At 39.6% G+C, this 27957-nt stretch overlaps 1 protein-coding gene and 1 long non-coding RNA gene across 7 annotated transcripts in view; both read right to left on the bottom strand.

Moving 5' to 3' along the window:
- Positions 1 to 26741, bottom strand: LOC145721519 (uncharacterized). The gene is made up of 2 exons (XR_014145249.1): positions 17761 to 26741; positions 1 to 6061 (listed from the first exon to the last, which is right to left on the bottom strand). It is a non-coding gene; the product is annotated as an uncharacterized LOC145721519 (long non-coding RNA).
- AUTS2 (activator of transcription and developmental regulator AUTS2) overlaps positions 1 to 27957 on the bottom strand; it is a 1062127-nt gene that overhangs the window by 533654 nt on the left and 500516 nt on the right. The window lies entirely within an intron of this gene.

Genomic DNA, 27957 nt, shown 5'->3' with positions numbered 1-27957 from the left:
ATTCTCAGCTGGGGCTCCTGTACCAAAAAACAGACTAACAAGAGAAAAGCATAAAAATATATTTAATGTAAGTTTTAGGTGACACGGGGTCCTTCATGAAACAGTGAAGGCCTGAAGAAGTGGTTAAACCTGGGCATTTTTAAGCTAGGTTGGATGAAGAGTGGGACGTCATGGATACATGTAATAGGACAGAGGGTATGAGCTCAGTACAGTGAACTGGGGGAGACGTAGCAAGGCTGGTCCATCTGGGAGTCCATTCATCTAGAGGAATAAGGAGTTCCTTTCCTCCAGTGACAGGAAGGGCATCTCTCATAGGAGGGTCTAAAGCCTGCTTCACCGGAAGGTCAGAAAGTCAGTGTCTACCATGCTCAAATTCCTTCAGCTTGAAATATTCCATGTGCCAAGAAGCCATATTTGGGGGAAATATGTCCTGAACCCCATTATTTACCCACTAATCATATTCCAAGATGTCTATAAAATTTCTAAATCACTAAAGAACCTGAAACCTATTTATACAATGAAATCTGTTTTCCTGAAACCACCAGTGTGGTGCCTATAAATGGAACTATAGCAGATTTGAAAGAATTGAATGTATAGTTTGAGACTAGAAAAAGGATCTTGGCAGATGGGCAGCCATAATCTCAGAGATATAACCATTTGGTCAATCCTCTGAACACGGAGAATGGTCACTTGATAAAGCAGGCCCTGAGACTCTCTGGAAGGCCTTCTTTTCTCTCAAAATCTCTACCACATCCACGAATAGTATCCTTCTACTGGGCCTTTAAAAGGAGTCTCCCAAAGTCTTATTAAAATGCAAATCATGGGCGGGCACCTGGGTGGCTCAGTCGGTTAAGCATCTGCCTTCAGCCCAGGTCATGATCCCAGGGTCCTGGGATGGAGTCCCGCGTCGGGCTCCCTGCTCTGCGGGGAGTCTGCTTCTTCCTCTGCCCCTTCCCCCACTCGTTCTCTCAATCTCTCTCTCTTAAATAATAAATAAAATCTTTAAGAAAATAAAAAATAAAATGAAAACCATTTATCTTATAAAGGTCAGTCTTAAGCTCTTAGTATCCACTAACATAGTCATAAAAATAAAATTACCAAATGTATTAACTGTATTCTTGGTCAATTAGGGCAGGTGGCCTGTGATGAGGGGACAGATTAGTCCTGGAAGGAAATGGCCAGGTGGGTAGACAGAGTGTAAAGGAGAGTCCTATTATGGTCGTGGACAGTAGGGGAAAATCTATAAAGAAAAGGAATAAAAAGAAAAAGGACAATTTTACCTGCTAAATCGCTCTGCCTAAGACAAACCTCTGTTTCTAACCTCCTCCAGGGGGCTATTCAGAGTGAAATGGCCCAGGCCAGGGGTGCCATTTTCAGTTATTAAAAAAGCCAGTAAAGCTTCTGGCTCTGAGCAGCACTTGACCCAAAGGGTGATGGGCAGAAGGAAGAGGGAAGGGAATTAAGCAGATCCCCCATGGTTAGAGTCTGCACACAGCAGGGCTGATAACCACGTCCCTCTCAGCATGGCTTCCAAGAACAGTCCTTTGATTGCAGAAGTTACCGCTGTCCACAGCTGAGCTGCAGGGAAGGACTAAGGGCCAAAGCCAAGAGAGGAGGGGCAGCCAGGAGAAGTCCCGGATAAGAAACGTAATAATTAACACATTTGTCACCTGGTGGTGTAGAGCCATAAAATAGCGATGATAAAATAGCAACAATGCTGGCATAATTAGCCTCTCCCGACCGACTGCCAAAGGTCTGGTGATTAATCAAAGTCTTTCTAGGCATTTCTCTAAACAAGCCCAGCCTCCAATCCCAGTGTAAAATCCACAAGCCAGCTTCTGGGAGTAAGAAACAGGCAGTTGACTTCAGGATTTTTTTCTTCATCTGGAGAAACATGAATAAATCACACATCATCAAGTTTATCATTTTTCTCCTCTGAGAAATATGAAATATTATAGATCATCTCCAGTACATCAGCTTCTTCACACTCCATTAGCATGAAGGAATTATTTTTGATATAATTTATCAAACCACTGGCCTCATTTCTCCCATTTCCTTCAAGATGGAGTGGCAGACACAGTGGACTCAGGCTTCCCTTATGCACAACGGCCGTGATCTGCCTGCTACCCTGGAAGCAGGAGGTAAGTTGAAGGGCATCGCTAGTGACAGGTCACCAACCGGTACTACCGCCACCCAAAAGGCAGAAAGGGTCTCACCAAGAGACTGGCATGGGGCTGCTCGAAGTCGGCTTCAGTTAGACCCCCTGAGACGATCCTGAGAAGATGGGTCTTTTTTTTTTTTTTTTTTTTACAAAGGAGGCCACCTCTCCTACTAAAATCAGTTTTCTCCTTGACCTCATCCCACTTTGAAGTGAAAATGGTCCTGCTAAGGATAGCTGCCCGATTAGTAAGCTACAAGCACTTTTTGGGAGCCAAAAATGTTTGAAAACTGCAATGAAGAATCAAAAACATTTGCTGCTCCCTCCTGCCAGTAGCAGCATTAAAGGATTTAACAGCAAGGCGGAGAACCAAATGATCCATTCAATTCAACTGGATTATTAGTATTATTTTAATTAATGAGGTCCTACTATGTTCGAAGCAATTACCATATGGTCCCTGCTCATAATCAGCTTAGCAAATGTATGCCTACCTGCTGTAATATGAAGTTAGAACCAGACAAGGGGCATCAGGTGTACATGGGTCAAAAGGTATTTTCACTAGGATCTTGAAACTCAGTAGAATGTCAACATCCTGAATATAGTTCAAAACAGGAAAGACAACTAAGGGTACAGAGACATTGCTGACACAGACATGGAAGGGGAATGACACAGGAGTGGAAGGGCGTATGGGTGATGTGTAAATAGTACAAGGACCAAGAAAGGTTAGGTGAGGATGGTTCTTGAATAGCAAGCTGAGGAGTATTAGTTTCATCACTAAGCAACAGAGAGCCATTAAATGGGGCATAACAGTAAAGATTAAACTGTGTTTAAGAAGGTAACACTAACAGAAGTATGAATGATGACCAGGAGAGGTGAGGTGAGCGCTATGGAGACAGGCAAGAAGGCTCCTGCAACAGAATCTCACAAGTCCTCTCTGGGCACAGGCTGAAAGACAAGGACCTTGCTTCATTGCTCTCTCTTAGCAGTCAAGTCAAGCACTCACAGGGACTCAATACAATATACTGAAATAACAAATGAACATGTGTGCAAGGAGATCTCTACAAGAAAGCTCACGGCAGCATTGTTCGTAACACCAAAACACTGAAAACAATCTAAATGTTAATAAATAGAATAAATGGTGGCATAGTCTTAAACTACAATATCAGGGTAGAAGGGCAAAATGGAGCAAATGAATTAATCCCACAAACATTATGTTCCTTTTTTAAAAGTTACAGAAGTGCATAGATCAAAACATAAACATACTGCATAATATTTACTGACTTACAAATACGGACTATGCATGAAGAAACTCTTAACATGAACAACAAACTTAGGATTGTGGTGAGTACCCCCAGGTTCTGAGAGGAGATTCTAATCAGAATCATCACAGTGAATGAGGACTTCAATTGTACTGGAAGTGTTTTACTTTTCAAACTGGGTGATGGGTACATGGGTGCTCATTACATTATTTTTCACATCCTTATTTAATAAAATACAGCAAAAATAATCACGAAGAGTCACCAGAATCTTGGGGGGCTGGACACATTTAAGGACACAGATGGCAAGAGAAACAATGGAGAAGACTGAGAAAGGAAAGTGAGGAAGGGGAGCAGTCAGTGAGGGGCGGGTGTGGCTGGAGGGCTGGCAGAATGTGGGCTGCAGGGCCTACACTTGGTCCACACTGGGCAGAGAGGCAGGAGGAGCCGAGGGCTAGTGAGAGAAATGGAGATGAGGAGGGACCAAGGGACTAGCGTAAGGGCAAAGAAAGGGGCAGGAAGAGCCAGCAAGAGGACCAGGTGACCGCGACCATATTAAAAACAAATGGAACCCTGGATGGACGACAACCTTTGGAATGAATATGGAAAACATAACTTATCATCAGCCTCCAGGAAAAAAACAAGTTTTTGTGTACGTGTTTTGTTTCAAGAAAATTCTGAAGCTGGCATCAACACTTACTTTCCCACCTCTGCTTCTGAAAGACTGGATTGTGTACTATCATTCTTCAAACGGTGAAGTATTTTCTCCCGCTTTAAGGCTGAACTGGGACAGGACAGCGTGGAAGTAAATCAAAGCAGAATAAGAACACACATCAATCTCTCCTATTTTTCTTCTTACAGAGATGCAAGAGGATAACTTATTTTTAAAAATCTTAAGTTTATTAGGCTGGTATTTATTTTGGTTTCACCAGAGGGTACAATTATGCCTTAGAAAGACCTGGGGCTGAACAACTTTCACAATGAACTATTTCTATGCTTACCACATGTACCAGGAGGAGCAAAGAAAGTCTCATTTGTGAGGCACTCTGCAGAGAAACGACTCCTGCTCTTTTCTGCTAGCACCATCATCTTGTTCTAGATTCGGAGCTCCTCTGACCACTACCCACACTACAGACACGCAGGAGAGCAGATTATGTTGAGCATTCCAGCTAGGTCTGGACAAGTCTGAGAGTAGGAGATAAAATACCACCCTGAAATAATCTCCTTCTCGCACAACCAAAGCTACGATCCCAGCAGTTACAGGGAAGGTTAAACCAAGGCTGGTGGCAAGCTGTGAAGGTTTGCTCTCAGGGTCCTATAATTCCCTCTGGATCCGAACATTTATACTGAGCTTAGAGATCAACTTTCGGGACAGGAGCCCTTGTCCTGCTAAGTTTCTTCCTCCCATTCCTGGTCCTAGGGAAATCCCGCTTTGCAGGTTGGATATATGGGTCCAGTTCACCACTTGGCCAGAGCTGTGAAAAGGTGAGCTAGAGATGTTTGGAAAATGTCTGTCACGTAATCATGTGAGAAAAATAGCCCATATGTACACAGGAAGTAAGAAATGGGTTTGAAAGTCTCTCTGGCCTGCCACTCGCAGGTGATGCTGCTGGAGGTGCCCAGGAAAGCTATGATGTGCAGGTATTAAAAATGCATGAGCAGAGTGGCACGATGTCACATCTCTGGATAACCACAGCTGTTCCCGAAGAACCCCCTTCTTGGTCTGCGGGAACCAAAACTCATTCTTCGGAGCCTGCATGACTGACCACTAAAATCAAGAAGGAGTAGAAACGTATTTATTTGGACTCAAAGATGTGTCTGTGAAATGCACGCGGACTTAAAATCCGTGCATTTTCTCCACTTGCACAGATCTGGCTGGGGACAACCAACCATTAGCCACCCAGAGTTTTTAGTTCCAATTCTCTCTAAGCCATGAACTGCCACGGGGAGATGGGCGACCTCATGTGATTGGCTTCCCTTCTAAATGACTCTGGTGAGGCTGGTGCCATCCAGCTGAGCCAAAGGTGGAGCCAAGGTAAACAGAAAAGAAGACAAGTCAGGAAAATGCGATGGTGGGAAGGCCTAGCCCATTAAAACACAAACAACACTGAGACACAGACTGTCCCATGAGTCACAGTGAGCCATTAGATGCTGCCCACCTGATGCCAAGGCGTTCCAAAAGACACCCACAAGACTTTGTCATACAACAACAGAGATTCATCAGGATTTTGCAGGACCTGCTAAAAGTCCCTTCTATATTTTTAGTAATAAACAGCTATTTGAAAACTGGCTATTCTCCTACTGCAACAGGAAAAGAAGAAAAACAACTTTCATTAAAATCCCTTTTTATTAAACACCAGGAAGTTCTTAAATGATGTAAGTAATGGCAAAGGAAACAGAGACAACCACCCCTCTGTGTCCTGGCAGGCGTAAAGACAGCATTCACTCACAAAGAGATTTTGAACTAATATCCAATGGTGCTGCCATTCACATTTCTCCTAAAATGTTCTCAAGATATTGTACAAGTGGCTAACGGCATGACAGAAACACTCACCCTTCAGGGGACTAACGGACGTAATATTAGCGGGTCTAAAAGTCAAAGGAGAATTAATCTTGCAAGAACAACAAATGAAAAGAGTGATGTTAACTGTAGATTAACCAATCAACCACAAACCACCAACAGGCAAAAAAGCCAGTGTATAAGCAATGACTTGGAAGAGATGAGATAATTCTAATGCAGAACAAACAGGATTTGTTCAGTAGGGGTGGGGTGGTATACAGAAAACTTACGTGTCTCCTATGCAACAAAAATGACCTTTCTTGGGAGAGAAAGTTCCTTTTTTTTTTTTTTTTAAAGATTTTATTTATTTATTTGAGAGAGAGAGAGCTCATGAGAGGGGGGAGGGTCAGAGGGAGAAGCAGACTCCCTGTTGAGCAGGAAGCCCGATGTGGGACTCGATCCCGGGACTCCAGGATCATGACCTGAGCCAAAGGCAGTTGCTTAACCAACTGAGCCACCCAGGCACCCTGAGAAAGTTCCTTTTCTTAATGATACCCTCTGAGTCTGGATTTCTTCATTTGTAAAATATGGATAATAAGATCCACCTGGCAGAAATGTTCTGAAGCTAAATGAGATAATATAAACCAAGTACTAAACCAAATAGCATGCAAGTCCCATAGCAGAAGTCAGTGAGTCTGGCTCTCCTCTTCCACAACCAACCAACACACACACACACACACACACACACACACACACACACACACACCTGTGAGAAATCATAGTGTGGTGGTTATGAGCACAGGTTCCTACACTAGGCTGTTCAAATCCTGGCTCAGCCAGCTACTAGCCATATGACTTTAGACAGACTTCTTAAATCTTTCTTTTTTTTTTTTAATAAAGATTTTATTTATTTATTTGAGACAGAGAGAATGAGAGAGACAGAGAGCACATGAGAGGGGGGAGGGTCAGAGGGAGAAGCAGGCTCCCTACCAAGCAGGGAGCCCGATGCGGGACTCGATCCAGGGACTCCAGGATCATGACCTGAGCCGAAGGCAGTCGCTTAACCAACTGAGCCACCCAGGCGCCCCTTCTTAAATCTTTCTAAGCCGAGGTATCCATATTAGAAAAATGGAAATAATAGTGCCTTTGGGATAGAGTGGTTATAGAGAATAATGGGGTTATTACCTGAAACATGCTTAGAACAGTGCCTGGCAAACAAAGCTCAGTAACTGTGAGTCCGGATCATGATTATTATTATTATTTTTTTTTTTAAAGATTTTATTTATTTTTTTAGAGAGCGAGCGAGAGAGAAACAGCATGAGAGGGGAGAGGGTCAGAGGGAGAAGCAGGCTCCCCGCTGAGCCGGGAGCCCGATGTGGGACTCGATCCCAGGACCCCGGGATCATGACCTGAGCCGAAGGCAGACGCTTAACCATCTGAGCCACCCAGGCGCCCCGGATCATGATTATTATTATACAAATAATTGCAACTTATTGACAGAGGGAATGCCTCATTTGAAATTTTGAAAAACTAGAGGCAAAGCATCTAATCAAGTCAGATCTTCTGAGCATGCTATGTCTCCTGTGAAGACACTGATGGAATAATGATATTTTGCTTTGGTACTGTACTTCTCATTTTCATGAGTGTGGCTAACATACTTTTTATTTTCCTTTAAGGAAGAAAGAGGTAAAACATTGAGAAAGCAATTCATATAGGCAATTTATGTATTAAAAAGCAACTTGTCGGGCTCCTAGGTGGCTCAGTAGGTTAAACGTCTGACTCTTGATTTTGGCTCAAGTCATGATCTCAGGGTTGTGAGATCAAGCTCCGCGCTGGGCTCTGCACTGGGCATGGGGCCTGCTTGGGATTCTCTCTCTCTCTCTCTCTCCATCTGCCTCTCCCCCCCACCCCCCGGCTTGGGCACTCTAAAAAAAAATAATAAAAAAAAATTTAAGCAACTTGCATGGTACAGCAGGAAATCAAGCCAATACAGCCCAACTTCCCGTAAGAGTCTCATTTTATATCCATTTCTTGGTGCAAAAAGAACTGACTCCAACATCATGGCCCCAAGGCTGTGCAAGACAATCCAACAACAGAGAGGGATTCAATTATATTTGCTAGAGCATGCTCTCTAAGGCAAAAATACACAGAATACATTAACAGAAAGATTTTTAAGAATATTGAAACAATGGGCGCCTGGGTGGCTCAGTTGGTTAAGCAACTGCCTTCGGCTCAGGTCATGATCCTGGAGTCCCGGGATCGAGTCCCGCATCGGGCTCCCTGCTCAGCGAGGAGCCTGCTTCTCCCTCTGACCCTCCCCCCCTCACGTGCTCTCTCTCATTCTCTCTCTCAAATAAATAAATAAAATCTTTAAAAAAAAAAAAAGAATATTGAAACAAATATGTTTTTTAAGAATGATCTAAATTTAAAATAACAACATTTCATTCCAGGTAACAGAGGTTTTATTATGCTATCTTCTCAATCAAGAAGGCTAAGTATTATGAAATGGTACGTGAAAGCAAGGTGGGTTAACTGCTTCTGGGTGTTCAAATCCTGTAACAGCATCTCAATCGCATAAGCACTGCTGAGAAAAAATAGAAAAATAGTGGTTTGGACAGGCAAAAATCGTTGCCATTTCACAAAAGAAGAAACTGAAACCAAACACCAGAAAGTTGAACAATTTCTCTAGAGTTAGTTGCTCTTGAGCAAGTGTCAAGAATGTAGACCTGAGACAGGCTGTCCCTGGCTCCAGATGGCAGAGAGTGAGACTCTAACACTGTGGCCAAGGAGTAGTTTTCAGGTGACTACTTGGATGTGTTCTTACGGTACTACTGTCGTTATGCAATTATTATACTAACCATGTCTATAACTTGCTTATTTGTGCTATGAATTACTACACTTATAATATGCCATCCTTCACTAGGAACTAATCAAAAACAATCCTCTTCTAGTCAGTAATTCTAATGAAACCCTGTTTTGGTGACGAAGCCATCTGCAAAAGGCCATCATTCCATGGGATTCTTTATGCATGCAGAAGTGGTATACAGACTATGCTTGAATTTGAGTGCCTTCCTGGTTATTAGCTTCTCTGAGATAGTCACACAGACTTCCAAAACGAGGTTGCTGGAAATAAGAATGAATGACATATAAAAGATAAATACATGTTTTTGTCATATAAATATTCCAGGTGCTTGTTTCTGTTCCCTTCAACAATTCCAAGAAGGATTTCACAAATGCCAAGAATGGCCTATACAGAGAACAGAATGCAACACCTTCCCCTCACTTTCTCAAAAAGAGGTCCCCCAACTCCCGAAGATAAGTGGACTCGACATCGCAAGAACAATTCAATAGGAAGAAATTGAAACTCCAAAGAATATCAGAATATACCAACACTCAGGTCAGTTCAACGAAGCCTTTGCTACACTACACACAAGGAATCAAAACACATGACTGGATATACTCTGCAGCAAATTAGATGTTCCTCCTCACCCCGATATCCCTTCTCTCTTCCTTCTAGAAGCTTTGGGGGCCTGGGGGGAAAGTTTATGGATCGTGATAAAGTTCATGGGCCAAATCCAATGATCTAAGTTAGAGTAATCAATTCTCACTTGTTAATCAACTGCACGCACAACGTTATGTAATCATTATGATGCAGAAATAATAATAATGAAGGCAATGCAATTTGCTTTCAGTAAACTTTAGCAGGCAATAACATTTTCTTATAATAATACAGCCAGGAAAATAGTTTATGGTGTTGAGAGAGATATTAAAATCAGCAAAAATGCACAGGGGAGGAAGGCATTAGATATACATATTTCTAAGTTATTAAAAACTGAAGAAATATAAAGGTGAGATTAATGTTACAGAACCTATCTGCATCTCTAGAAATGAAAGGTTTAGATTATATGAAATATCTTCTGCTCTCAAGGATGTACAATAGCTAGCAGGAGAACCTCTGTATAGAATTTGAATGAGTGATGGGCTGAGAAGCATCAGATGAAATTGAAGAAGGAAAATAAAATTTCCCATGAAAGAACATTCTTTAATTATGAAGAAGGTTGTCTGGGATTACCCCACAGACACCTTGCAAATCCTTGTTCTTTATACCTGGTGAAATGAGAGCTACCTGGAAAGCCGTGTTTCCTGCCTTATTCTTTCAGGTCCAGAGACACAAAGGAACTGAGAATAGAGAGGCAGAGCACCACCTGATATCCTGCAAATGCCGGCAACAGAGACAGAGGCCATGGATCCAGCACTAGTGAGCGTTGTGGCTTCCAATACGGTCAGCAGTCAGCGTTGTGCCTGCTGAACAGAGGGGGTCAGGAAAGGCAAGGGGAGAGTGAGGGAAGCTTGGTGGGGAAAAAAGGTTTCCATCACAAAGCATCAGCAATGAAGAGAAACTCAGGGTAGATGGGGAAATTCTACAGTCACCTGACTTCTGAAAGGCAAAAAGAAATGTAGCCGTTCTTAAAATCTCTGAGCAAGGAAGGAAGGGGGGGAAAAAAACCACCAAAAAAAACTTGTTTATAATAAAGACTACATTCTGTAGCAATTTCCTAGATTCCTGGGGTTAGAAATCTAGATTGCCAATGGATAAGTGAGCCTTAAAATCACATCCCTGCTGACAAAAATTCATTTCTTATAACCGTTTCCATTTACCGGAATGCTGAATCTTTCCCATGGGGAAGGAACAAATGAAAATGTTATTTCTCTGCTCATGAACTCATACCTTTCTGTCTGCTTTTCACTGTTGGCAATTTCATTCTCCTCCAAATTTGACTAAAGCCCGTGACCTGAGGGAAATAATGTCTATATAATAATCTTCTGAAACTCTAATTCTGAGTCATGTTTTTTTGGATGTTGCCTTGCAGTTTATGAAAATTGCACTGAGCTATGAAATGTAAGTGATGTGATGTCTCTGCCTAACATAATCATTTTGCTGGTGAACATGTTGCAAATACTAATGAAAAGAAGGCTCCCACAAAAGCCATGAAAGCTGGTTAATGGCAACCATCTAGCAGCAGTGGCCCCATCTTCAGTGCTATTCCTCATATTCCTTTCAGAATACAACTGCAAAGGGTAAAAGAGAGGTGGTCAAAACACAGTCAGGAAAAGGGGGAAAGGATTCACTTCTGCTGTGATCCCCTGTCCCTACTCGCCTAAAATCTCTGACTTACCAATTCCTGTGAGCATGTGACCTGAGTTTGGGAACAATGGTGTACTGACTTTGCACATTTTAAAGAACACCTCAATTTTGAGACAGGACCGATTATCTGTTTCACATGGGTTTAGCCATGAAGTGTCATTAGCTCATTATCTCTCTACAGCTGCAGGTAACCTGGTGGTGGACCCTGCAAGGCTGAAATTTCCATCTATCATTTGGCAAATTTAACACAACCAAAGGGGATTAAGGACCATTATTTTAATTTTTCCCTGGCCATTTCAATCTATTCGATGCGCAAATAAGGGAATTAAATAAAGAAGTGTTATAAAGACATCCTGCCCTGAAGAAGTCTGATCTCAAATAAAGAGACCCTTTAAGTGTCCGTGATCTATGGTACTGTGCACTTACCATCACTACCAAAAAAAAGAAATGGAAATAAAGTATTAAAATGAACATTCAGTTATCACACTGCCTTTTGAGAGACGGCGGATGAAAGCTTAAAGATTTTAAATAGAAAGCTTTATAATTTGAAATTCTCTCTCTTCTTCTGATTCCCAGCAAAATGAGGGGTTTTATAGTTTCCAATTTTCAGCAAATATTACTGCAATTGTGTATTTGGATCTTGAGGCTATTTAGGGAATGATGCAATGCTAGAAAATTAATCAGCAAATAAAGTTATAAAAGTAACCCACACATGTGGCATCACAACCCATGACCTGCCAATCCCCATTTAACTAGTAATACTAGGAGAAAATAATTAGCAAGTATTACGATCAAATACAAAATCATATCCCTTAATATTTATTGTGAAGATTATTTTATCTATTGAAATCAGAGATATTTAAATGAATCCTAGGCATGGTAAATTACTTCTGAATTTCACTAATCATATTCCATGCAAACCTCTGCATTCTATAACCATATGGTACTCATAATTTTTTGGCACTCATAGTTTTTAAAAATTAAAATCAAAGCATTAAACTCATGACTGTGAAGTCTTCCCAAGGCTAAGGGAAGGAACAGGACTTCGGGTGATAGTGTAAGTGGTAATATAATTGTTTTCAGGAAGGATTAACAACCATTTGTCATAAGCTCTGTAGCCGTTCTCCAAAAAGAAATTTGAAGCACTCAACCCAGAAATGGTCTTTTTTCCTTAAATAAAACAACTCTTACATGAAGAAAATTTACAAATAGGCTGGCCATGTTTGCTGCATGAAATAAATCATCAAAATAAACCCAAAGCCCTGGGCCCCAGTTTTCAATCCATCCCATGTTACTAATCTAAATCTGCCAAGGACATCTAAACACATTTGTAAAATGGGACTCTTTTACTGAGATTATAGGCAGACCACTCTATTGAAATCTCCATTGGGTTAGTAGGGCTGTAAATCACAAATTCAATTATTTTTACTTACCCTGTAATTTAAAGAGTTCTTCATATTTCTCCTGAGATGTACAACTATTGTAAGGTCAATTGTGAACATGCAAACAAGAATTATATTCTTTTCTATTAAAGAACATCTTTGATTTTAGGTAACCAGACACTGAGAGAGTAATGACAGTCTACTATTTAGGGCAAAAACATTATGACCTCAACATTGCTGGTACAAAATATGTAATTCCAGAAACAGAATTTAAAAAGTTCACTCACTCACCAGCCCACAAAGGCCTTTTTATTCTTCATTATTAAAGAGTCGTATCTGTCACATTAAACCTAATATAAATTTCTAAATACTCCTAAGACTTTTCCAGACCCTGATTTAGACACATACTGAGAAGTCATTATCTTACTGCTATTCTATTATACACTGGTATTCCAAAATGTAATTATGCTTCTTTAAAAGCAAAGAAGAACTTTCCACCTTTTGTTTTCACTGGTCAATAGGTAGGCTGTGCCTCTTAATGACATTATCTATGTCCTAATGCTTTCTATCCACGGAGTTAAAACTATAGGAAGTACTTATAAACACCATGAAGAAGGCCCCCTTGCTCAAACAGGATGCAGTAAATGCTTGTTGACACACTGACGGGTCATACATCTAAGTGCCAAATCACACTTCAAAATCGTAGCTTCAATCCCAAAATATCTAACAGTACATTGAGTCATAAAGCTAAAAGGAGACTCACGTGATCTGTGACATTCTTACTAATATTTCTGAAGGCTCCATGTGTATTTTTTAAGCCTAATCACCTGTCAAGTTTTAGATATTTAATTTTATCCAAAGAAATTCATTCCCCAAACAAGTCATGTGACTATGTCCTTAAGCCAAAAGAACTTAAAAGATATTGTGTCCTACACTAGGTAAGTTAATGTGATCGTCATTAACTGCGAATCTGTATGTAGTACACACAACATCTCTGTATATTTTTAAATGTCTAGAAATAAGAGCAATTTAAAAAGTAAAATCAAGTTATTTTTATTTCTTCTTTGATCCACAAGCTATTTAGTAGTGTATCATTTAATTTCCAAATATTTTGAGATATTCTAGGTATCCATTCTATTATTGACTTCTCGTTTAAACCTGCTTTGTTTAGTGAATATAATTTGCATAATTTAAATGCTTTTGGATTTACTGAAATTTATTTTATACTTCAAAATATGAACTATATTAATAAATAAGTACACTTAAAAATAACTTTTATTAACTGAGGGGAGCATTCTATAAATGTCGACTGAGTCAAGGTGACTGACAGTATTGCTAAGGTATTTTGTGTCTCCCCTGAATTGTGTAAACTTATTCTACCAGTTACTGAGGAAAGAGTGTTGCAATCTCCAACTACACTGGTATATTTGTATAATTCTCCTTGTGGTTCCATTAGTTTCTGCTTTATATATTCCAAGACTCTATTATGAGGTACATATGCCTTTAACTTTCTTGACAAGTTCCTATTTTCATGATGAATTAACCTCTTCATCATTATACAGTGTGCGATGCCATACCTCATCCTACTACTTCTGAAGCCTACTTTGTCTGATATTAATATAACCACTCCAGCTTTCTTTTGTTTGAGCTTTGCATGATATACTGTTTTCCACCTAAAGGTTTTAACATACCTATGTCTTCACATTTAAAAGGGTTTCTTGTGGACCCTATAAAATTGGGTTTTCCTCTATAAACAATTTTTTTTAAAGATTTTATTTATTTATTTATTTGAGAGAAAGAGAGAGAGAGAAACAGCATGAGAGGGGAGAGGGTCAGAGGGAGAAGCAGGCTCCCCACTGAGTCGGGAGCCCGATGCGGGGCTCAATCCCAGGACTCCGGGATCATGACCTGAGCCGAAGGCAGTCGCTTAACCAACTGAGCCACCCAGGCGCCCTCTATATACAATTTTTTAATTAACCATTTATATTTAAGGTAATTATTGCTAAGGATAGGTATATATCTATCATTATACTACTTAAAAAATTGCCCCATCTGGTTTTTTTTAATTCTCTTTTACTCTTTTTTTTCTTTTTTTGGTTTAGTTGAACATGGTTTGTGATTCCATTTGATCTTTTTTTTACTGCTTCTTAATCACAGTTCTCTGCTTTATCTTTTGCTCCAGTGGCAGCTATGGAGTTCATAATAAACATCTTTACCTTATCATTGTGTACTTTGAAATTTGAGTGTATTACTTCACATATAGTGTAGGAACTTCCCAACAGTGTACTTCCATTTCCTCCCTCCTGTCCTTTATGTATCATTGCCAAAAGTTTACTTCAACATACATTAGAAACCTCTCAATGCATAGCTTTTAGTCTCGCTTTAGACCAGGATCAGATAGGAAATAATTTAGGCTTTGCAAACCAAATGTAGTCTCTGTTGTGTATTCTTTGATTATTTTGTTTAAAATTTTTTTTTTACAATTGTTAAAAAGGTAAAAATAAAAATACTCTTAGCATGTAGGCTGCATAAAAGCAAGCCAAAGGTAGCATTTAGCTCATGGGCTGCTTTTTTGTCAACTCTTGCTTTAATCTCTTTTCAAAAGATGAACAGAAGACAATACCTTTCATATTTACCTACACTTTTACATGTTTAGTGTTCTTCATTACATTTTGTAAAACCAAATATTCCATTGAGCAGCATATTCCTGCCTGAAGAGCTTCTGTTAACGTTTTTTACAGTGCTGGTTGGCTAACAAAGAATTCTCATGGTGCTTGTTCATCTGACAGAGTCTCAATTTTGCCTTCCTTCGCAAAAGATATTTATCCTGGATATAGAAATCTAGATTAGGGAATTTGTTATTTCAGTTCTTCAAAGATGTCACTCCATTGTCTTGTGGCTTTCATAGTTTCTGACTGAAAGTCTGCCACACTTTAAGCCATGCACCCAATTATGTAATATTTCTTCTTTTCTCCACTGCCTTCAGGATTTCCTTTTATCTTTGGTTTTCAGCAGTCTGATGACAATGTATGTAGGTGTTCTTTCTTCATATTTATCCTGACTGGATCTATGGTTTGTTATCTTTCATTTTGGAAAACTCTCAGCCATTATAATCTTCTATAAATATTTCTTCTGCCTTATTTTCTCTCTCTTCACATATGTTAGATTGTCTGATATGTTCTACATAATACGCTGTTTTTCATTTCTACTCTTTTTGCTTTGTTTCAGTTTGGAAGGCTTCTACTATGGTCTATGTGTAAGGTTACTGATTCTGTTTCTACTACGTCCAGTCTGTTAATAAATGCACAGAAAAAAATTTTCATGTGCTATTGTTTCTCATTTTTAGTTCCCATTTGACTCTTATTTATAGATTCCATGTCTCTACTAAAATTTCCCACTAATTTATGTATACTGTCCACCTTATCCATTAGACTTTTTAATATAGTAATCATAGTTATTTCAAAATCTCTGTCTGAAATTTGTACATCAAAACCACCTCTTGATTTGGCTGACTGCTAAACCTCTTGACAATAGGTGTTTATTTTTTCCTTGTTCATGTCTGTGTATCATAAATTTTCTTGAATTTCAGACATTTGTGTAAAAGAAACAGAAGTAAATAATACTTTTGCCTGGAAATGAGTAACTTCTTTCAGGCTGTTAGTATTGAGGGATTGAGTAAATTTAATCAGTAACTGAATTGGGCTTGAGTCTTGATGTTGACAGAACTGATTTTGGTGCATCCTAGGATGCAAATTCCTCCTTTGATAGACTACTGTGACCTAGGACTTTGTGGGGGTCCAGAAGTTCCAAAGCAGAAGCCAAATGAGAATCTAAGCATGAGAAAAATATCAGAAAAACACTAAAAAAAAAAAAAAAAATAGTCAAGGAACATTCTACAAAATATCTGACAGACATTTCTCAAAAAACTTTCAAGGTCATTAAAAAAAAAAAGTCTAGGAAACTGTCTCAGTCTAGAGAAGCGTAAGGAGACCTAATGACCAAACCTATAATGCATTGTCTTGGCTATAGAAAGCCATAACAGCAAAAGGGCATTAGGTAAAACCCAAGAAAATGTGAATAAAGTGTAAACTTGACTTACTGTAGTAATATTGGTACATTCGTTGTAAAAATGTAGCAAACTCAGGTATGATGTTTAAAATAGGTGGTGTGTGTATGGGTACTCTCTGCATAATTTTTTTAAGTCTAAAGTTATTTGTTTTAAAGTTTATTTCTTTAAAAAAGCATCAAATGGGTGGCTGGGTGGCTCAGTGGGTTAAGCATCTGACTCTTGGTTTCAGCTCATGTCATAATCTCGGGGTCCTGGGATTGAGCCTCATGTCGGGCTCCATGCTCAGCGGGAAGTCAGCTTGAGACTCTCTCTCTCCCTCTGCCCCCCTCCCCCGCTCATGCACTCTTTCTCACTCTCGAATAAATAAATAAATAAATCTTAAAAAATAAAAGGGCATCAAAGAGTTTTTTTCCTCAGTGTTCATGATCTATCATAAACTGACAATAGGCCCTTTATACAAGCATTATGAGGTATGTGTGGGCGAGTCTCTCTCCATGCTTCTGCCACTCCTTCAGCAGGAGACTACTATTGTTTATTTCCTGGTGCAAGGCTTGTGATAGGAGAGTATCTGAGGAGTGGGCATGACAGAATATAATTTAATTCTCAAATTTCTGCTTCAATATCAATTGTGAGAAAGAGCTAACAATTTCTCTCTCCCTTTGGACCTAACACTCATCTTTGGTATGAATGTGCCTAGCACCAGTTTGAAACATACTACTTCCTTACATGCTAGATTTACTCTTATTAATCTCTGAGTTCTGAACCACCTCACACTGGGTATTTGAACATATAAACTTTGCTGACCCATTCCAGCTTCAGTTAATTTATCTAGACCAGGCCACAGGGTGACTGCCCACCACTCCTCAGTACAGATCCTCTCACTAACCTGATCTTCACTAGACAGCCCGGTATGCCACACCAAAGGAAGAGTCACTTATAAGCAAAGGCAGGCCTGTACCCTGGCCCCATCCCTACCTAGTGTAACACTATGGTAATTAGAAACCAAGTAAACACAGCAGTTATATATGTTGCTTAATTCAATATTATGACATTATTTCCTAGGTTCCCCCATCAATTCATCTTTCTACCAATACAAATGCATAGACAGCTACTGGGAAAGAGGCTCACCAAATGTTAACACCATTTGTTTCTGCAAAAAGAGTAAGATTTAGGATGATGTGCTGTGTTTTTTATACCTTTTTCTACTATGTAAATAATTTATAATAATGGCCTATCATTTCTTGGGCACCTACCTGGGTGGCTCAGTCGGTTGAGCATCTGCCTTCGGCTCAGGTCATGATCCAGGGTCCTGGGATGGAGTCCCACATCAGGCTCCCTGCTCAGCACGGAGCCTGCTTCTCCCTCTCCCTCTGCCCCTCCCCCCACCCCTATGCGCTCTCGCTCTCTCAAATAAATAACATTATTAAACATCAAAAAATGGCCTATCATTTTTACAAAAGTAATACTCTTTCCTTTAATAATACAATTCAAGGACAGTAATCAGAGTGGGAGTCACTTGTCTTTGATTTATGGCAATAATTTTAGAAAATTTGAGAAAATCCAAGGGTTAACACAGCAGAAGATTCTCAAAGAAACTCAAAGAAACTGACAGCACAGAACCGAGAAATATAAATAACACAGAATTTTTAACTTCATAATCAGGAGCACAAACTAAAGGTTCTCCTTTAATTTGTAAATCTTCTCTAAAAAAGACTATGAACTTTTACACTACAGATTTATTTTCATTAAAAATTGTCCTAAATTTTGTATTTCCCTCTGATCTTGGAATAATTGAAGTTGATCTCATCGGAGGTTGCCATTCTTCCATTCAAAAGCCAAGAAAAGGATAATCATTCTCCTAGGAATCCCATGACAGGGCAATGTCAGTAACTATTTGGAAGGTACTATATTTAGGGAATCTCCCTTCGATGATAACTCGAGAAGTGTTGCTCTTTGACAGGCAATACTGCCCCTGTAATTCCTTTAGGAAAATTTTGTAAAAAATTACACCATGAGGCCACTGGATGTCACTACAGGTTTATGGAGTGTTACCCACTGGGGTTTAAACTGGGCTATAAATAAAGGAACTCTTAAAGTACTCTAAAGGGGTTGGAAAGTAAGTTGTCAGGCTCTGAAAATTTATAGGTATAACACTAATGCATCAGTGATATGCAATATGCCAATGATTAAGACCCTCTATCAGAAAATGCCTGACCTAAAAGCTTGAAGAAAAGATGAGGAACCAATCATCTAAGGCTAACAGACCGAGTATAAGAATAAAAGGCATAAACCTAATTCTGACAATCAAAGAAAATGAGAAATATTCTGAATGCAACCAGGAATTTAAAAGACGGAAACAGTGATCTGTTCCCCAGAAAGTGAGATTTTATGGCAATGATAAAAACAAAACAACAAAGGTGCGCGCACATGCGGGCGCACACACACACACACACACACACACACACACTTCAAAGATGAGCCAGGATCCCCCTAGGAAATTGATATGAGAGAACATGCCATATAGACCAGTGTTGCATACATATAGTAAAGAGTGTATCACCTACTATATCATAAGCCTCAGAATTTTCCATGAAAAAAAATGAGCAAGAAAAATTGGGGGAAATATTCATTAAACAGGCACAGCAAATTAAATAAGAAATGCCAGATGTCCCCTTCCACAGAAGTCAGATGCTTAGTTTTACTCCTGTTTTCTTTATAATATCTCTGCATCCCCAAACAAGTTATTATTAAAGACTCAAAAACAGAACTTTGCCTTTGGAGGGGGGTAGATTTAAATCAAAATAAATGCCTAATTCCCATGGAAATAGAACTCCATGGGATCAGTTTCAGCATCATTATATCAGGATGGCACAAGTTCTGTTTCCATATTGATTAATTCCAGCAGAGTTGAAATTTGCATGCAATTTACAATCATTCCCTTCCACAAATGTCTTCATTTAGTAGTATTTTGAGCTTGGCATGACAAGATTATTGCAAATCACAGCCATCAAAGGGGAACCTGCTAAAAAAAAAAAAAAAAAAAATCACAATTTCTTTGGAAATACTGCAAAAGATAATGATTGGTTTGGGAGGAATAAACAGTTTTATGTAGCTGGTATATTATTCCTCAATTCATCGGTGTCAGGCATCGATGAAGGCCCTTTCATTAATGTCTTCATGTTAATGCACAGAAGCACGGTTCCTGACAGTGACAGCCATGAGTAGAAAAGTCAAGTATAACATGATGTATTTGGGCGATAAATGTTAAAATGCTTACAACCGTGTGAAAAGGAAAAAAAATGGTTTGTAGGACCATCCTTTCTGAGGGTCGAATTTAGTCACCTTCGGCAGCTAACAAACCATCAAAGACATGATCTATGAGGAAAATTACAGGCAATTCAGAAATTGTTTAATGAGTTAGGAGTTATCTTTCTAAATGAGCCTTGAAGAAGGTAAACAGAGTTTAAGTCCTCAAGTCAAGAGTTCACAGACACAAAATGAAAGTGAGCAGAGAGCTTTCTGTAGGAGGAAAATCTAGTATCACTGGGTCAAAGCAGGAGGCTCATGAGAGCCCAGGCCAGCTTCCTCTATACGGCAGGCTTCCTTCCTCGGGTGATCTCAACAGCAAAGCCATGGTTTTTCAACTAGTCTATATATATGTGGCCATCAACAACTTCATTAATCTAATATATCCTACTAAATTAATAAACCGTCTTATATGAAGGTGAAAGTACAGATAGTATTTGAGCAAGTATCACTTAATACATGATAGGCATTGCTAAAAAGTCACATGCAAGAATTAACACATTTTTGGTTAATAAACATAGAAAAGACCAATCTAATGATCCTTTAGATGGAAGCTCTAAGAGCATGAGTAAGCCACAATGGATGTCCTACATACCCATTCAAGACTGCAAAATGGCAGAGGAGGTGAAACTGAAGAAGAAACCATGCTGACATCATTACATATCCCTCACCCTGATGGAAGAATACACGAATTCATGTTATGTCTGAATTATATATACTAAAATTGTATGGTCTTCACCAGATAGACACTCATGTTAGTGAAGCTAAGTGAAAACCACAAAATAGATCAGAGATACATGGTTTAAAATGTTCACTGTATAGACAATTCATAAACTTTCCAATAAGTAAATAACATAGTCTGTATAGTTTTTAAGTTATCTGGTTCTTCCTTGAAAATCTGCACATCCCCTGCACTGCATGGCACTGCACTGAGAGCCATATTTGCTATAATATAAATACATATACAACATATATAATATAAATATGCTATTTATAACATTATCATCTATAACCCTAACTAATCAGAATTCTACCACACCACACCATTCCCTGGGTATTATTTCCATAAAATATTTTTTAGAAAGATTCATATTTTTTTTAAAAATTGACCAAAAAGATTCCATGTTCCATTTCGGCTCTAGAATCCTGAACTTTCTTTTGAAATTCAGCTACTCTTCTATGCCATTTTGTTTTGATTGACACAAAAATTCAGAGAAGTTTAACCACATGGATTTCACACTGTGTTTCACACTGGGGTCCTGCCAACATTTTGTGACACCCACAAATAGTGATCTAACAAGTTGAATGAGCTAGCAGGGAGGATAATAACTGCTTTAGACATGTGTGAGGGATTCAGCAGGATAGAAATCATGGCATCTTCTGAAGATGCCATATCAACATCACCTGACACCATATGGCCTTGAAAGAGCCTTACAGAGACAGGATCTCCCAAGATGTACTCTACTAGGGCTTCGGAACCATCACCATGCTGAGAGAAGATGATTAAAGTAAAATGCAGGTTGACGCTACAGCAAAAGTGATCAAAGGAAAGCAGGGCAATAAATTAAAAATGAAGCTGTTTATCTAGAGTTTTTTCTAAAATTATGCTTTGGCCCAAAGAGACATGTAATATGCCCTCACTAATAATAATGAGGGGAATGTATTATAGAGAGATCATTATTACATATTTATTGCCTTTTATCTAGTCAGCTCTATACTTCTCTAGGTAAATCACACAGAAACAAGAGTCTCACCAGCTTAACACATGTCCTAAATGATCACCTTTTTTTTTTTTTTCTGGAAAGGGAAATTCCACTCATGGACTGTATGGAACACCAAACTTTATTTTTGGTGTATGCTGTTCTCCTGAGCTCCAACGCACACTTCTATAGGATCTCTTTCCTCAGACATCCCACAAGCCTCTTAGACATCAACATGCCCGAAATCTAACTCGGTAAGCAAACGGACTTAAGTGCATGCTCTTAATCAATGTACTACACTGCTTCTCTGGGTGAGTCATACCAGCATTCACTTGGTGGAAGAAAGCAGATACTCAGCAGGCATCCGTGGGGCTTACCAATTCACTGCCACATTTATCCACTGACTTAGTCCTGTCAATTCCAAATCCTAAATGTCTCTAGAACTGTTCTCCTTCCCTCCCAATTATAGTGTCATCATAATTGTTTCTCCTGCAACTCACCCTTACAAAGTCATCTTCCACAATACTGCCTGAGTGACCTGTCTCTCACACTCCTCTAAATACATCGTCCTACTGGTTAAAATCTCTCAGGACCCTGGGGCGCCTGGGTGATTCAGTTAAGCATCTGACTCTTGATTTCAGCTCAGGCCATGATCTCAGGGTCCTGAGATCAATCGTGGTGTGGGGCTCTGCACTCAGCAGGGAGTCTGCATGAGATTCTCTCTCTCCCTCTTCCTCTGCCTCCCCACCATTTGCACGTACTCCCCTACCCCTCAAATAAATAAAGGAATCTTTAAAAAAAAAAAACCTTTCAGGGCCTCTCCTTATAACATGCAAACTCTTTAGTGAGACTTACCAACACTATTTGTGGCCTGGATCCTTCCTAGCCTTATTCTTGTAATTTCCAAATATCCACAGGTCCCTGAAAGCGTCAGGCTTTTCAGTCTTCAGGCTTTTCCACGTGCTGCTCCATATGCTGCAACCCCCCTGCCCTTTAGTCATCTGGCTAACTTCCACGTCCATCCCAAGAACCAGGGCAGGCGTCACCCCAGAAAGGTGACCAGTTTGTGTAGCTATATTCCTGAAGGGACATCACCCTCACATTATACTTGCTTGCTTCAGGGTTCTCCCTCCCATCACAAGGCTGTGAACTCATTAGGCAGTCGTTCTCAAACGAGGGGTCCTGCCAGGTGTAATTCCTTGGCATTCCAGTTTGGGAATCTAGCACTGAAGAACAGACTATATCTTTCATTCCCCTATGCTCAGACCTTTCCAAGTACTTGGCACATTAGAGGCTCTAGAGGAGGGTGAAATAAATGAATAAACAAAACAATGAAAAAAAGGAAGTGCATGCAAAGAAATATCCCAGAGGGTCAGCAAGACAAAACTGATGAACCCTGAAAATAAGGAATGATTTAAAAGATATGAATTTATTGTCATCATGTTGCCTGTGAAGACCTTGTTATTATTGTCCCTGACAGAGAAAAGAGAATACTAAGAAATGGCAAGCACTTAGAAAATTGTAGAATAATGCAGCCAGATTAAATAAAACTGTTAATTTAATTTACTGTAATCACTTTTTTTTCTTCCAAAATTGCACAGAGGACCTTTTATGAGGCTGAGGTGCAGAGCTGACAAATTTTTCTCCAAGTGCACAAACAACTGAACAAAATAAAACAGACACAGATGGAAGCAGGGAGATCTTGTAATGATACAAGAAATCACAAGAATCTTCAACTATACCACCAGAGCAGATTATGGAGTTGTCAGTCCCAGAGCTCCACAACAGATATGCTTGATAAGGATTGTTCTTAGCCCACCTAAAGGCCAAAGGCTTAACTCACAAATCTCTCGGGCTGCCCCTAAGCCCAATAATTCCATGAAGAGGCAGAAAGAGGGGATTTGGGACCATCTGAAATCCTACTTCACAATTCTGTCTTCACATGAGAGCCCAGAGAAAAGCCCTCTCTTCTACGCAGCCCACGGCCGCCCCCACTGTGACTCATTTTCCAATTCTCCACAACAGGGCACTCTGGGAAAGCAACTGCTTTGGCTGAAATTTGATAGGCACAGGTGGCACCACCAGCTGTAAGTAATTTAGCTCTTACTGGCACTGCTACATCTCTTGGACTTCACACACACTGTGTCAACAGAGAGGAGTGTGAGGGAAGGGGAGCCAGGAAGAAAAGACAGTATGAGAGTCAAAGGTGATGTGGGAAAGAGGAGAAGCCATTCTCAAGGAGCAGGCTCATCGAGGTTTTCACTTGTACTCATTCTTCTGCAAAAAGGGCTAGATGAATTGGTGAATGAGGATAATCAGGTCAGACATTAGGTCAGCGCTCTATGTGTCAACAACCAGCAGGATGTTTCAGATGTCCCCACCAAGCCAGAAGCTGGTATCGCTCCCTGCCTGGCAGATGGAGACATTCTGGGTTGAGGTTGCATTCCAGGTGCAAATGATTCTTCTCGAGATGAACCCACGCTGGCTCCTCTCTTACCTCCAGAAAAGGTCTGGTGGCTGGTCCCTTTCTTCCTTAGCTCCTGAATACTAGGTCACCCTAGTAAAGTGTAATCCCAGGCTTCAGTTTGGAGAATTCAAGTCTGAAGGAAAGGGTAGGAGTTTGATATGTGCTGATATGGACCGATGCGCTTTAACAAACTATGAATTTATTTATTTTCCTGGTGGCCCCTTCCTGGCCTTTGATTCCTAATGAAGATGGGAACAGCCAGGGAAGGATACCAGAAGACGGGACTAGGAACCTAGGGGCAGGCAGCCATCAATGGAAGCTTCATCTCAAGAGTGCTAGCTTTCTCCCTCTAAAGAACAGAAATCCCCCCAGCCTCTCCCCCCCACCGAAAAAAAAAAGGGGCAAGGGCTTTTCCAAGACTGCCTGTTCCTAAACATATTTTTAGCCCATAAACAGAGTAAGGGATAGCTGGATTCAAGGTCTCACGCAAAGACATTCTCTTTATACCTCTTTTCTTATTACCTCCTTGCCCCAACTTCCTAGGAGACTTCTACTGTTTAAAATTACGAATGCAACTGTGGGATTCTGACATGCTTTATTCACAAATCAAAGTTTCCCTAGTGTTAAGCCCACAGTTTTGTGCACTTTCCTCCCAAAGGCCAAACAGGCCTTAGGTGGGACCACTATAAATGAGAGACATCCCATCATAGTGGCCACCAAGTAGGGCCACCAGCCAGCAATATTCCTGAGCAAACATGATTCCCAGGCTCATTTCAGTAATGAGACTCCCACTTCGGAAGAACAAAACCAGGCCAGCAGCAAGAAGACTGCCTGCTGGGCTGTCAGCTGCCTACTCACCAAATCCAGAAAGCAGGTCCCCAGAAGGGCTCCTAAAGCTAACCCATCCGTCAAACATATGATGCTACAATTTGATCCAAGAAAGCAATTATCAAATGTACCCTTCCAATACTGAAAAGAAAGAAAAAGTGCCCAACCAACAACAGCCAGACACAAGCAGTGAGTTTCACTCTGAAGACAGCCCAGTTGGTCTCACGCCGTGTCTGTCGCCCTCCTCATCATCTTCTGCACTTTAGCCACCATGCTGTCATCAGACAGAGAGAGATTTGCTCACAGGATGTGCCAATGGTTGGTTCTACCACCTTTATCTGGTGAAATGTACTTATTCAGTTTAGAACAAGGAGGTACCACAGAAAATGAGCTGAGTCCCTGAGAAGGAGATAAATGCTAAACATTGTTACATTCAAGTAAACATACAGATCAAGTGAAAAAGAACCAAACAATGAATCTTGTTTCACTAACCTCCCACTACTTTTAAGTGGTAGCTTTCAGAAATCATTGTACTCACTACCAACTTGAAAACAACAAATATCTAAAGAAGTTCTCTCTTCATAAAAATACAAATCTCTCTCTTCAAAATACACAAATCCTTTGTTTATTAGATCAGGTCAACCCCTTACTGAATTCCTTCCACTCACGTCAAAGGAAAAAAACTGCTTTTCCCTTTCTCTTCTCCCATCTTTGCTGACATCCCAACCTTCCAAGCCCCTCAAGCCTGCAGAAACGCTTGTCTGATGGACACTTTTTTCCTCCAGGAAATGACATAGTGACATGGGGAAAAGGTGATTTGGATAGACTGCTGTGTCACAAATTGTCAGGATCTGATTTAGAGACCTTGCTTTTGTCAAGAAAGACAGTTGGATGCCTGCTTTAAAGAAGTACTGGGAATATTTTCATCAAAGGTTTGAATTGAAAAACAGTGGGAGGTAAATATCTGAGATGTTGCCGAGAAAGACTGCTATATCTGTGCAATTACCATTAACAGAGGACAGCAGTGGTTCAATGAAGTAATTCAATCTGGTGGCCTACATTTTATCAGACAGCAATTTTGAGCTCTGACATAAAAGGCCGCCAAAAAAGGACTGGGCTCTTTTGTATGCATTCCTCTCCCCTACTTCTGTAAGAACAGGATGTATCTGCCTCATAAGGCCCAATCATGGATCTGTGGACACTTAACAAAGAGCCATAAGCTATTTCTCTGATGCAGAGAAATATACATTTCCGCATTCTTCAGAGTACGGTTTTCTATTCAGTTGTCTGAGACAGAGAGGTACATGGGCGCAATAGATTGGTGTGTTTAAAACACAGAAAGACAAGGAAAAGATGGAGGCAGGTCCCGAGATGTTACAAACAGCAGGGAAACAGGCAGTCTTTTAAAAATAGACTTATTAAAGTGTAACTGAAATAAAATAAACTTCATGTATTTAAACTCTACCATTTGATAAATTCTGACATATGAATATAACTGAAGCTGTCATCACAATCAAGATAAAGAACATATCCATTACCTGAAAATTCTACTTGGGCCTCTTTCTGACACCTCCATGTAACCCTCCCTCTCTGTGCGTGCCTCTCCAGACAACCACAGATCTGCTTTCTATCACTGCAGATTTACCGGCATTTCCTAGTATTTTACATAAAGGGGAACGTGTATGTCCTCTTAAATTGTAGCTTCTTTCACTCAGCATAATTATTTTGAGATTCATCCATTTGTTGCATGTATTAATAGTTTGTTCCTTTTTATCACTGAGTGGTATTATCTTTTGTCCGTGTGTCTACACATGTATACATACATATATGTATATATACACATCTATATAAACACACCACAAGTATTTATTTGCTCACTTTATAATGGACATTTGGACCATTCCAATTTTTGCCAATTACAAATGAAAGTACTATGAAAACTTATGTATACATACATATATGTATATATACACATCTATATAAACACACCACAAGTATTTATTTGCTCACTTTATAATGGACATTTGGACCATCCAATTTTTGCCAATTACAAATGAAAGTACTATGAACACTCATGTGAAGTCTTTGTACTTCCTTTGCTCTTAAGGAAAAACTTAAAAAGAGGATGGTTAGGTCATATGGCAGATATATGTTTAACTTTTTAAGAAACTGCTCAACTGTTCTCTCAAGTAGCTATGCCATTTTATGGGCCCACCAGCAGGGTCAGAGAATTCCACTTCCTTTATCCTCTCACCAACACTGTTTATGGTCATTTTCATTTCAGCCACGGAACAGATGTATAGTGGGAATTGTTTTCTGTGATGACCACACATGTGGAGCGTCTTTTCATGTGCTTATTTGGGATCTGTAGATCTTCTTTAGTTAAATGTCTATTCAAATCTTTTGTCCTTTTTTTTGAATTAGGTGCTAGTTTTCTTACCACTTAAGTATTGAGACTTCTTTATATATTCTGATATATATTCTGGATATGTCTTTGATCAGACATATACTTTGCAATAATTTTCAAATATTTGCAATTCTCAAATATTTGCCTGGGGATTACCTTTTCCTCTCTTAATAGTAGCTTTCAAAAGATATCCTCACTGGGTATAAAATTCTAGGTCAGCATTGTTTTCTTCCAGGATTTTAAAGATGTAGCTCCACTGTCTCATCACTTGCATGTTTTTTTTGACAAGAAATCTGATGTATCCTTATCTCTGACCCCCTGAACTTAGGCTTTTTGTTTTTCTGGGTTTTTAAATGAGTCTCTATCACTCATTTTGAGAAATCTTGTCTCATTTTCTTCTATGAGGTTTTCTTCATGTTTCTTGTGTTTATATCTGTAGGTTTATAGCTTTCATCATTTTGAAAAAATATCAGACATTTGTTCTCTACATATTTTTGTCTCTTCTCTCTTCTCTCCTTTGGGGACACGAAGAACATGTATATTAGGCTGTATTAAATTAGCACAGAATTCACCGATGCTCTACTCATTTTTTTTTAATTGTATATTATCTTCATATTTCATTTTGGGGAGTCTCTGTACTTAAAGACTCCAATATTTTCTCTTTCGATATCTTACCTGCTGCTAATCCCATCTAATATATTGTTTATCTCATGCTGTGCAGTTGTAATTCTAGAAGTT

This window comes from Leptonychotes weddellii, chromosome 5 (assembly GCF_054177405.1).
Source record: "Leptonychotes weddellii isolate Sample4059 chromosome 5, ASM5417740v2, whole genome shotgun sequence".
Classification (NCBI taxonomy): Eukaryota; Metazoa; Chordata; class Mammalia; order Carnivora; family Phocidae; genus Leptonychotes; species Leptonychotes weddellii.
The sequence above is the reverse complement of the archived record's forward strand: the minus strand, read 5'-3'. Positions and strand labels throughout refer to the sequence as shown.